This window comes from Cynocephalus volans, chromosome 6 (assembly GCF_027409185.1).
Source record: "Cynocephalus volans isolate mCynVol1 chromosome 6, mCynVol1.pri, whole genome shotgun sequence".
Lineage (NCBI taxonomy): Eukaryota > Metazoa > Chordata > Mammalia > Dermoptera > Cynocephalidae > Cynocephalus > Cynocephalus volans.
The window spans coordinates 137,187,270-137,199,686 of NC_084465.1; positions in this window are offsets into that span (position 1 = coordinate 137,187,270).

Below are 12,417 nucleotides of genomic sequence, written 5' to 3' on the forward strand. Positions count from 1 at the left end.
ATATACCAATTTTTATAAGTTTTATTTAGATGCAATATACATATGGTAAAGTATACATAGCCTAAGGATCAAACTCAGTGAATTTTTACATCTGTATATACCTGTTTTGGTAGGTATATAAATTTTTGCTCTCATGACCTTCACCTTCTGGTGTCACATCTGTGAACATGTTACATTATGTGCCAAAAGGGACTTTGTTGATGTAATTAATTAAGGTTACTAATAAGTTGACTTTAAGACAGGGAGATTATCCTGGATTACCAAGGAAGGCCCAGTGTAATCTCATGAACCTTTAAAAGTAGAACTTCCAGGAAATGAAATCAATACATCAAAAAGACACCCGCACTCCCATGTTCATCACAACACTATTCACAATAGTCAAGAGATGGAATCAACCTAAACGCCCATCAATGGATAAATGGATTTTTAAAAGACACAAAAAACTGTGGTGTATATACACAATGGAATACTACTCAGCTATAAGAGATGATATCGTATCATTTACAGCAACATGGATAGAACTGAAACAATCATGATAAGTGAAGTCAGGCACAGAAAGTCAAATACTGCATGATCTCACTCACATGTGGAATCTAAAAAGAAAAAAAAAAAAGTGGTTCTCATAGAAGAAGAAAGTGTAGTAATGGTTACCAGAGGCCAGGAAGGGAGAGGGTGGAGGTAGGAGAAGTGGTGGATTAATGGTACAAAATTATGCTGTCTCCCCTAAGTGATTCACTGTGCAGTCTAGCATGTATTGAAACAACACACTGTACTCCACAAATATGCACAAGTGTTAAAATAAAATACAAATAAAAGTAGAACTTCCTACCAGCTGAAGGCAAGGGAAGAAGTCAGAGAGGAGCAATAGAAGGGGAAGTCAGAGAGACTTGGATTGTAAGAACTTGTCGCACCACTGCTGCTTTGCAGATGGAAGGGGCCATGTGAGAAGGAATGCAGTGGTCTTGAGGAGCTGAAAGCAGCCCCCAACACAGTCAGCAAGGAAATGGGGACTTCAGTCCCACAACCGCAGGGAACTGGAGTCCTCCAACACCCCAAATGAGCTTGGAAGTGAATTTTTCTTCCAAGCCTCCAGATAAGAGCCCAGCTCAGCTAATACCTTGATTTTGGTTTTGGGAGACCCTAAGCAGAAAAAGCAGCTGAGCCCACAGGGACTTCTGACCTACAGAACTGTGAGATAATAGGTGGGTATTTTTTCATTGCACAAAGTCTGTGGCAACGTATTACATTGGCAGAAGAAAACTAATATATCCATGTAAGCTGCCCCTGGCTCAAGATCAGGAATACTTCTAGTACTTTATGCCTCCTTAATAAATAACTCCCCACGAAAGGACATCATTATTCTCATTTCAATCATTATAAATTAGTTGGGCTTTAGATAGAACCTATTTTTGAGCTTTAGGTAGAACCACATAGAATGTACTCTTTTGTATTGGTTTCCTTTACTCAACATTATGTCTACAAGATTCAACTTTATTATTGCGTATAGCAATGTTAACTCTTAGTTATTGATTGATAAAACTCCCTTAAATTTATCTATCCATGACTCTTGATGGACAATCGGGTTGTCTCCAGTTTAAGGCTATAATAAAGAATGACATAATAAGCATTCTTGGACATATCTTTTGGTGGACACATGCACCATTTCTCTTAGTCATATATCTAGGAACGGAATTGCTAGATCTATGCATAGGTATATATACACAGCTATCACAGATATTGCCAGTTTTCCAGATTCATCCTTCTACCAGCAGTATAGGAGTGTTCCAGTTGCTCCACAACTTCAGAAACAATATATTGCTCATCATTTTAATTGTAGCCATTCTGGTATGTTATATCTTGTGGTTTTAGTTTGCATAACTCTGATGACTAATGATTTCGTGCACTTTCTCCTATGTTCTTGGATAAGCTCTTTTGTGAAGTGGCTATTCTAATCTTTTCCTCACTGGTTTATTGTTCATTTTAGATAGGATATATGTACTGTGAATATATTCTCCCAGGCTGTGATTTGCCTGTTTATTCTCTAAAGAAGTCTATTAATAAATAGAAGTTCCTAATTTTAATGAAGTCCAATTTCTTTATTTACTTTTGTACCTAGTACTTTTTGTCCCTCTTAGGAAATATTTCCTAATCCAAAGGTCAAGAAGATGTTCTATGTTTTCTTCCAGAAGCTTGACTTCACCTTTCAAATTTAGTCTTCGATTCACGTCACATTAATTTTTGCATATGCTGAGGTAAAAAACGAGGTTCATTTTTTCCCTAATAGATATCTAATTACCCCAGCACCATTATTGAGAAGACCATCTTACTTCTGTGGGTCCATCTACTTATGAATTCTCTAATTCTGTTTCGGATTCCCTTTGTCTAGTTTCGCACCAATACCATAGTGTTTTCATTAATTAGCATAAAATAAGGCTTGATATCTCACACTTTAAACCCACAAACTTCTTCAAGATTATCCTGATTATTCTTGTCCCTATGCACTTCAGTATAAATTGTAGAAATCTGACAATTTACATTAAAAGATAATCTTCCTGGAATTTTAATTGGATTTGTATTGAATCTATAGATCAATTTGGGGAGAATTACCACCCTAACACTGTTAAGCTGCTTAATCCATGAACAAGTTATAACTCCCATTTTATTTAGGTCTTCTTTAATGTCTCTCTTAATTTCTGTAGTTTCTATGTAGAGCTTTTGGCCATCTTTTGTGAGCTTTATCCCAGGGAATTTCTGATACCATTGTAAATAGTAATTTTTTCATATTTTTCATTGTTGTTAGTATACAGAAAATACAGTTGACTTTGTGTACTGATCTTATATTCAGTGAACTTGCTAAATAAACTCACTTGTTAAGAGTTTGTCTGTAGATTCTTCTGAGTTTCCTATTTCTACACACGCACTATCATCTGTGAATAAGTTTTGTTTCTCTTCCTCATTCTTGTACTTTTTCTGCCTTATTTCACTAGCCAGGACCCCCAGCACAAGGTTGAATTGAATTTTTTTTTTTTTTTTTTTTTTTTGACCAGTTAGGGGATCACAACCCTCGGCACGGCACGGTCTGCACCATGCTCAGCCAGTGAGCACACCGGCCACCCCTATATAGGATCCGAACCCACAGCCTCGGTGCTCCCAGAGCTGCACTCTCCTGAGTGAACCACGGGGCCGGCCCTGAATTGAAATTTTAATAGTGGTCACATACTTGTAACTGGAAGGAAAACATTCAATATATCATCCTTCAGTATGGTATCCACTGTAGGCTCCCTCTAGATATTAGTTACTGGATTTTAAACATTCCCTTTTATCCTCAATTTGCAGGACAGGGAAGCTACACACAAGAGTTTTACGGAGATGAGGTATCTTTGGGACCTCCAAGATTCCCTTTTTCACCACTCTGAGACTTCTTCGGATGCCCAGGGATTCGATATCCTCCTGCTCCTGCCCTTTTCTCCAACAAGCTCTTGCTTTCAGTCCTTCATGTGTAAACTCAAGATGTTTATTTCCATCAGTGATCATAATGTTTTTGTTGTTCTTTGTGTATTGATTCAGTCATTACTTTATTTTACAAAAGATTTTAGAAGACTTCTAAGAACCATACATCAAACTGGAAAAGTAGAAATAGATAGTTAGCCTTATGGAAAATACAGCTAGTGTAGAAAATCACTACCAAGTCATAATTAACATGTAAATGCATGCAAGTCATATCCTACAGTATTATTAATTTTGACCTGCAAATTTTTCTGATTTTCTTTCTACAGTATGTTGTAAGTTTAGCACTGGCTATAAGAAACAATCATATCCATCCCTCATAGGCCATAAAGGTTTCCTAGCACTAGGATTTGAATAAAACCTCTTCTTTAATGATCTTCACATAAGTAGAGGATATTATCCACAACTCTGGAAAAAGTGCAGTAGCAGATTGCCCGTGTGTTTACTTAGTTTTCCTCAAGGTAAGCAGAGAGCATAATTCCAGAGCGGAACTCACTAAACCCAGTTTTACAAGCTCCAAATATTTTGGAATATGTAGCCTGTTACTGATGCTCCTTTTTGATCCACAGGACATGGGAGGAGGGAGGTAGCACATCCACTCTGTTTGGAGGAATGGTCTTAAAAGCCTTCAAGTTAGTTTGTAATTCTGCTGGAATTGTGTGGGGTTATTTTGCATTTGTTTGTTTGTTTTAATGTGAGTTGTGCAGTGCGCATTTTATAATTAATTTCTGGAAAAGGCTTCCTTATTCCCTGTGATTAAAGATGGTCACAAATTACTTATCGCTCTCCCTGTCGAGAGTTGGCTTTACTTCCTGTCCCTTTGAGCTTAGGATGTCACTGGGTCTGCCTAATACAGTTCTGGGACTTAATTTTATGACGACAGTTTCCCTTTCCTTCCTCTTGGGACATAGTGTCTCAGAACCCAGTAAGCCTGGAGAAGCCCAAGCCACACAGAGAGGCAATGCATGGGTGGTCCAGTTGAGAGCCTAGCTGAGCTCTCAGATGATGGCCAGCATTGAATGCCAGGCACGTGTGACTCATCTTGGATGTTCTAACCCAACTGAGTCCCTAGGTGATTGCAGCCTCAGCTGACCTCACATGGAGCCAAAAAAACCACCTGGCTCAGCCAAGTCAACTTGGCAAGAGGATGGTGAGACAGTAAAATGACTGTTGTCTTAGGACACTAGGTTTTGGGGTTGTTTCTGAATTCACTAATACATAATAAAAATACTTCTCATTCACATGTCAATTTACCGCATGCAGTCGTGCTTCTACCACTAACACTGCATAGACTGTGTTCTGGTAAAGTCTGTCATTTAATTCATCATTGGCAAACATTCTTGCCTTACTGAACTTCCTGCTGCATTTGATAACTGACCACTCCCTTTTTAAAAAAAGAAAATATGGATATTTTCACATGGTTCAAAAACTAGAAAGTTTAACATGATGTTATTAATGAGAAATCTCTCCATTTTTTCCCCACACCTGGCCAATCCCACTCCTACCCCGCCCCCAGTGGGTTAAAAACTATCCTCATTTCCTGAGGTGTTTTTCCAGAGTTTCTACATATACATATTGCTTATATGTATATGTATATATGTATATGCATAATTATAGTGTGTATACATGTGTAGGTGTACACATATACATGTATATGAATGCATGTATTATCTATTATGTACATGCATATATATAGGTTACATTTTTCTCTTCCTACTTTCGAAACAAAACATGCATTTTACACACGCTACTTTGCCTCCTTGTTCCCTCCCACCCCCTGCCATTAACAATATATCTTGGGCATTTTTATATATTGGGAATTCAAAATTTAAAACCACATTTCTTCTAAAAAACAAAACCTTTACCATATTGCTAGTTCAGATTAAAATGTTGTATGTCTCTGTAAAGGTTTTTCTAGACAGCCCACAAAAAGGTAAAATATTTAGAACACAGGTGTTCTCTGTCTCCTCTAAATTCATAAATGGCTACATATATCATTTATCATTGAAGGTGGCCTTTTACAAGAAGAAAAAACAATCAGCAAGTAAATTATAAGTATATTTTTACATATTCACCTCCACTAAACAAATATTTCAATTTCAGACTGAAAAAGTGGATTCATGCTTGTGTTTGAAGAGACATGGAGACAAAAATAGAGGAAAGACTGGGAACAGAAGCACATGAATCCCCTACATGTGTGAATAGTCCGAGAATCTTTTCCCCTTGTCTTATAATAATGATCATATATCCAAGTAACCTTGAAATGAAAAATGCCCCTGATAGATACCACAGGCAGCATTCCACTGTGGCAGGAGAAAGGAAGGACCATCCAATGAATGCTGTTTGAATAATTTGAGATTCATGCAGGCAAAAAATAAAATTAGGTTCCTATCCTGCACCATAAACACTCAAAATTTCAAATGAAAAGAAAATTACACAGCCATAAAAGAATAAAATAGAAGAAAAGGTACTTAAGATTTTGAGATGTCTAGGTCTTCTCAAGCCAAACATAAGATCAGGGGAAAGACAAACATTTTGTACACACAAATTTAAATGTCCTATAAGACAGAAGTCATCATAAACAAAGATGGACACAAGCAGCAGATGGAAAGAAACTTATGACAAAAAATGCACATACACAACTTATATATGCACTTAGAAATCATTAGAAAAGGCTAACAATCCCAGAGAATGGTAGGCAAATAATATGGAAGGGCAGTTAACGGAAAAAAATACAAACAACCATAAACATGAAAATTGATTCAATTTTAATAATCAGGTAAATACAAACTGAAAAGAAAATGAAAAGATTTACACTACTTAGTGTGAGAATAAGAGGAAATGTGCTCCCATACCTTGCTGTTGGAATTAACTTGATATGGATTTTTTAGAGCACAATTTAGCAGCATTTACCAGATTTTAAAATGTGTTATAGAGCTGGCCCATGGCTCACTTGGGAGAGAGTGTGGTGCTGATAACACCAAGGCCGTGGGTTTGGATTCCTATATAGGGATGGCCGGTTAGCTCACTTGGGAGAGCGTGGTGCTGACAACACCAAGTCAAGGGTTAAGATCCCCTTACCAGTCATCTTTAAAAATAAGTAAATAAACAAAAATAAAAAATAAAATGTGTGTTCTCTTTAACCTAACAGTTTTGCACTTAGGAATCTCTACATGCACATGTCTGTACAAAGGTACAATGTACTTGGCCTATGACTTAATCTGAGACTGAGCCTTCATTGGTGAATGTTTATTATAAACAGTATTATAATAAACATTTACTTATAAACAGTATTATAATAAAGAACCTAATTTCATCATTACTTTTAAGTGAGATAATACATTTCAATGAATAGATCAATACTATATTACTATTACCATTATCATTATTTTATTATGACATGGCTATTTTTGCATACCTATAGCTATAAATTGTAAACAAAAATGTCTATCAATGGAGAATTACATATTATAAAATAACATATACATATACACAGGTACCCATATAAATCTCCAAGACACTGAGCAAAATAACAAAATCATAAAATATGAATAGATTATTTCCATTTAACAACCTCTGTGTGTGTAAAAAGGAGAAAGAATGAATGCATGTTTCATAAAGGTCTAAAAATACATCAAATTGTTATTGGTGCCCTAAGTACTGGGGCAAAGAGAAAAATTAAAGAGGAACTTTCACTTTTTCCCTCCACATCATACTGCATTGTTTGAGTTTTTTCCTTTCTGAACAGCCAGCAGAAGCTGCAATGTTCCCACTAAACCCAGTGACCTTGACTCATCCAAAACCACAACAGCTGAACCATTTGACTTCAGTCAATTCCAACCAATTTGGTCATGTGGTTTTTCAGATTTAAAATGGTAGAAGATCATTTATCATCTATACTACGCATACTATTTAGTGTGAAAGACATTTACATCTAATTGTTTTAGATGGGGACTTAGGATGATGAGCTTAAGATTTTTTGAAAAATCATCTTATTGCTAACAATGGCAGATTAATGAAGCATTTCTGAATAAAATTATTTTATCACATTCTGATTAAGGAACTGCTCATTTGAAAAACCTATAAAACTTTCATATTCTTCAATTAATACCATACATACAAATTATTAATAACATGCTGACATAATAGAACTCTCTAAAAGGATCTCCTGTTGTAAAGACAGTAGTCACACACCCCATCCCTGGGACTCCTGTCAGTGGATCAAAGCTCCCCTCTTCCTACCCTGAAAGTACTGTTGGGGGACCGAGCTGGCTGGAAAATATATCACCACAGCTTCTGTCTTACTTGAAACATTCACTGTCAAAAACCATGACCAGCAGGATACCATATATATCCTAAAGACCAAGTTACAGGAAGCTCCTTTCCTCTATTCTACCACTAAAGGAAACTGTAGCCTTCTAGCTCTAATTCAAGATACATATAGACAATATTTCCAACTGGTAAAAGTAGAAAAAAATATTGGAAAGGAAAATTTTACCAAAACTATTCTCTATAAGGGAAATTAAATTCCGCCCAAGAAATAAGTGAGCTTGGTATAACTTCAGAAATTTGACCTGGTACAAGTTGCTATAAAACCATTAAAAGCAACCATATCATTAATAACCACTAACATTTGTTAGGTACTTATATCTGCCAAGCTCTGTGCTACATGCTCTGTGCTACATACATGCTCCTCAGACAAATGCTTGCCCCATTTCACAGATGACTTTGAAGCTTAAGGAAGTACTTTTCCCAAAATCCAATACAGGTTTTACTTCCAAGCTCCAGCTCTTAATCATTACACATATCACCACTCTGTCATAGAATGTAGCTGATGAGAGTGTTTTTAAATGTCATTAGTATATAATAATAACATCCTAAGGTATTGTTTGTATTTTTTATTTTGCTATTATTTGCCAAGAAATAAATCCATATACTCCTTACCCTGAAAAAATATTTATAGCTTTAAATTAATCCATTTCATTCACTGCAAGATTAGAATTGGTACTAAATCAACTCAGCCTTAATTCTGCAAAACTTTAAAATATATGTAGTAATGATTCCTTTTTTTCTTTTAATGTTTTCCCAACTAAAAACATTTTAAAGTAAAGAAACTGAATGAGTGTTTAAAAGGTATATAAGCATCTGAAGTTAACTCTCAGAAATATTTTTAAAATGCTTTTTCAAAAACGATGTGAATAAGCATTTACATAAAGGAGATAACAACTCCATAAGCATATAAATAATTAAGAATTTTTCAGGGCCAAAAGTGCTTCATAAGGAAACTATTGAACATGCAATCTATAAAATAACCAACATTTTCACAAAATAGTGTTTTTTAAAAGCCTTTTTACTAGCTATGCTCACACCTCACTTTTGCTATTTATTATCATTACTTCATACTTCTTACTACAGACAGTACCAACTCTGTGAAAAAGATCTATTCTGAAATTTTGAACTTTCTGAAATATTAATTCTCATAAAAAGATATAATACAGTTTTAATGCTATAAATTCAGTTTCTATATAAAATACCTCATTTATGTTTATTTTGGAATTAAAACGGAAAAGTAATACCAAATTTTGGAGCGAATGCTTATGCATACAAGTTGCAAATAAAGTTGCAGCTTTTAAAAAATTAATGTTTGATGCACAAAAATATACATTCTTCAAGCTGAAAACCATTTAAAATTCATTTTTTTCTTCTTGAGTACACATAATCTTTCCATCGCCTCAGTGCTCAAGATTAATATCTGTTGTAAGGGTTTTAATAAAGTTCAGTTAAAGTTTAACTCAATAAAACCAACTTCTGAGCCCATTAATTTAGCCACAAACCTATTTTAGTCAACTTGTGAATAAATTAAAAATCATTCAGGCAAATTATAACTACTTTCTGTCATCCATATTTCTCAAAAGCAAGCATATACATTTCCCACAGTCTTGAATATATTTCTCTGTAATATGGTGTAGGGGTGCGTGTATTTCTCAAAAACAAGCATATACATTTCCTACAGTCTTGAATATATTTCTCTGTAATGTGGTGTAGGGGTGCGTGGGTGTGGGTGTGTGTTTTGTTGGAGAGGGCTTAATTACAAAGAAAAAAAAAAGACAACACTAAAAGTCCACTCAATTAACAGTACCACTATACAAAAATCCTTTAATATAGTTTCTAACTGTAATGATGTCTATTATTTCATGTCATTAAATTCAGTACAACAAAAAACCTAAGTGGATTTTACTATTGTTACCTGTCTTACGCACAACACTATTTAAGGGAATGGATAGATAAATTGTATGGCTATAAAACAATACATGCTAAAAAAAAAAAAAAAAAAAAAAGCACAGACAAAATGTCTTACTACCTTACCCATACCATATAAATATCAAGTTTTTCATTTTTATGAACTTAACATTATGGTGTTCATTTTGATAAGAAACAGTAAGGAATGACTGTAGAAATGCTGATTTTTTTTTTCACTTCTATTAGGTAGACTGAATATGGCATTTGTAAAAAGTCACCTGCCCACCCTTGATATTTCCTTATTTCAGTGCTGCTCAAAAGCTGGTGGGACAACTAAACTGGTGGCACCAGAACTGCCTAGCACTTTGCTAAAAATGCAGATTTCTCAGCCCCAAAACTGCTCTTACAAAATCTCGAAGGAAAGGACTCTGGGGTCTTCAGATAGATGGCTCTAATAAAAGCTATGGTCTGAAAACTATTTTTCTACAGTCATTATCCTTGAAGTTAAACCACAAATTGTTAAGTGGATTTAAGAATAACTTTTAATTTTCAAATTATACAAACTGCATTTGAAAATATTTATTTTAGTAAGGTACTATCATAACTCAAGAAATTAAATGTATTTTTACAGCAATCTCAATCTTGCATTACATGCAATTTTAGCAAAGCAGAACAACATGGTAAGAGTATATAGTAATGTAGAACAGAATGCCATAACTAAGAATTTTTAAGCAAAATCAAAGTATATTAATTAATCACATATTCTATAGATTTTAATCTACAGGCATAAAAGTCAATATAAAAAACTGAGTTAATTATAAGCCTGGAAATAGCATAAGTAGAAAGAATTTAGTACTTTTTAAGCACTTAGACATCAATCTTCATGTATTGGAACACAGGCATATTAATCTGCTAAAAACTCCCAATGCCTCATTTCACAAACTCCTATGAATTAGAACAAACCCCCATCTATTATTAAAATACCTGTATGCTACTCTGCAACCAAAATATTAAAACCAAAAACCCTAAAACATCAAACATCATCAGAAAATGGAACAATACTCCTGCCCAAAGGTGCATTAATTAAATCTAACCAGTAGGGACATAAAACAAACCCAAACTGAGGGACTTTCTACAAAGCAACTGTCCTGTACTGTCAAAAAATGTCAAATGAAAGACAAAGAAAAAACAAGGAACTGCTCTAGACTAGAAGAGATGATGACTGAATGTGATTCCTGAACCTGGACTGGATCTTGCCCCAGAACACACGTGTCCACGCTGATGAAATTGGAGTAAGGTCTGTAGATTACATAAAGGTATTGGATCAATATTGATTTCCTCATTTCGGTCACTGTACCATGGCAATGTAAGAGAATGTCTTAAACAACACACTGAAGACATTAGGGGTTAATGTTTTTGGCTGACTTGCAAATGTTTCACCAAATACTATGAAGAGAGAGAATGAGAGCTATAGCAAACAGGGCAAAATGATAACAAGCAAGGACTTCAAGTGAAGGCTCTATAGGAGCTGTTTCTACTATTCTTGCAACTTTCCTGCAAGTTTGAAAAGGTTTAACAGGAACACTAAAAAACAGTGAAAATCTTTAGAGTAGATTTTTATGCTTCATATCTAGAAGAACTTCTTCTATTTAAATTTTTATAAATTTAGAGGCCGGCCCGTGGCTCACTCCGGAGAGTGTGGTGCTGATAACACCAAAGCCACGGGTTCGGATCCCATATAGGGATGGCTGGTTAGCTCACTGGGTGAGCATGGTGCTGACAACACCAAGTCAAGGGTTAAGATCCCCTTACCAGCTATCTTTTGAAAAATAAATAAATAAACAAACAAATAAATAAATTTTTATAAATTTAGATGAAAAAAATGAACAAGTTGAATTTCACATTCTATTCAATGCCTTCACATTAGAAATTACAAAACTATGTTGCTAATATTTTTATTCTATGAATTATATATATAATCCAGATGTATGTGTTTAAAAAAGGAAAATACCTCTATACTTCCCATATTCATTTGACAAATATTTTAAAAGTTTTTTTCAGTTATTTTTTCCTTCAGTGATTCCTTAGTGATTTATCAGTCTCATAATCTACAACTGATTTTGAGTTTGTTTTAAAGTAGTTTTAAACCAGAATGTTGCCTATTTAGCTATGCCCTGATATGCGTGTACATATGTAAGTGAAAAGAACCCTGCCACATAAGATTACCAATGCACTGTATTTTGCTAAAGCACAGATAATTATTTTGTAATGTGATCTACTAATTAATCTAATCTGGTAGTTGTACCAGTGGTTTACTGTGTAGAGTAGAGGAAGACAAGATAGGAGGAAATTGTTAATTCCCGACAACAGTACTGGCACACAGTAGGCACAAAATAAATATTTGCTGGGGGAGAAAAGGATGATTGCAAAGCTCTAAATCACTTGCAGTATATCATTTGATATAGTATAATAGCTAGATGCTTAAAAATCTAAAGATGCAAAATAACACTTCTGAAAAATCTACAGATGTTAAGTAATAAAAGCTTTTGATAAAAATGACTTGCTTATGTTTATTTTGGCATGCCTTTTTAAAAGTTGTAACTATCAAGGATGTTGCTGTATTAATATCAAATTAAGAACTTGAAAGATTAAAAAAAACTTGTATATCAT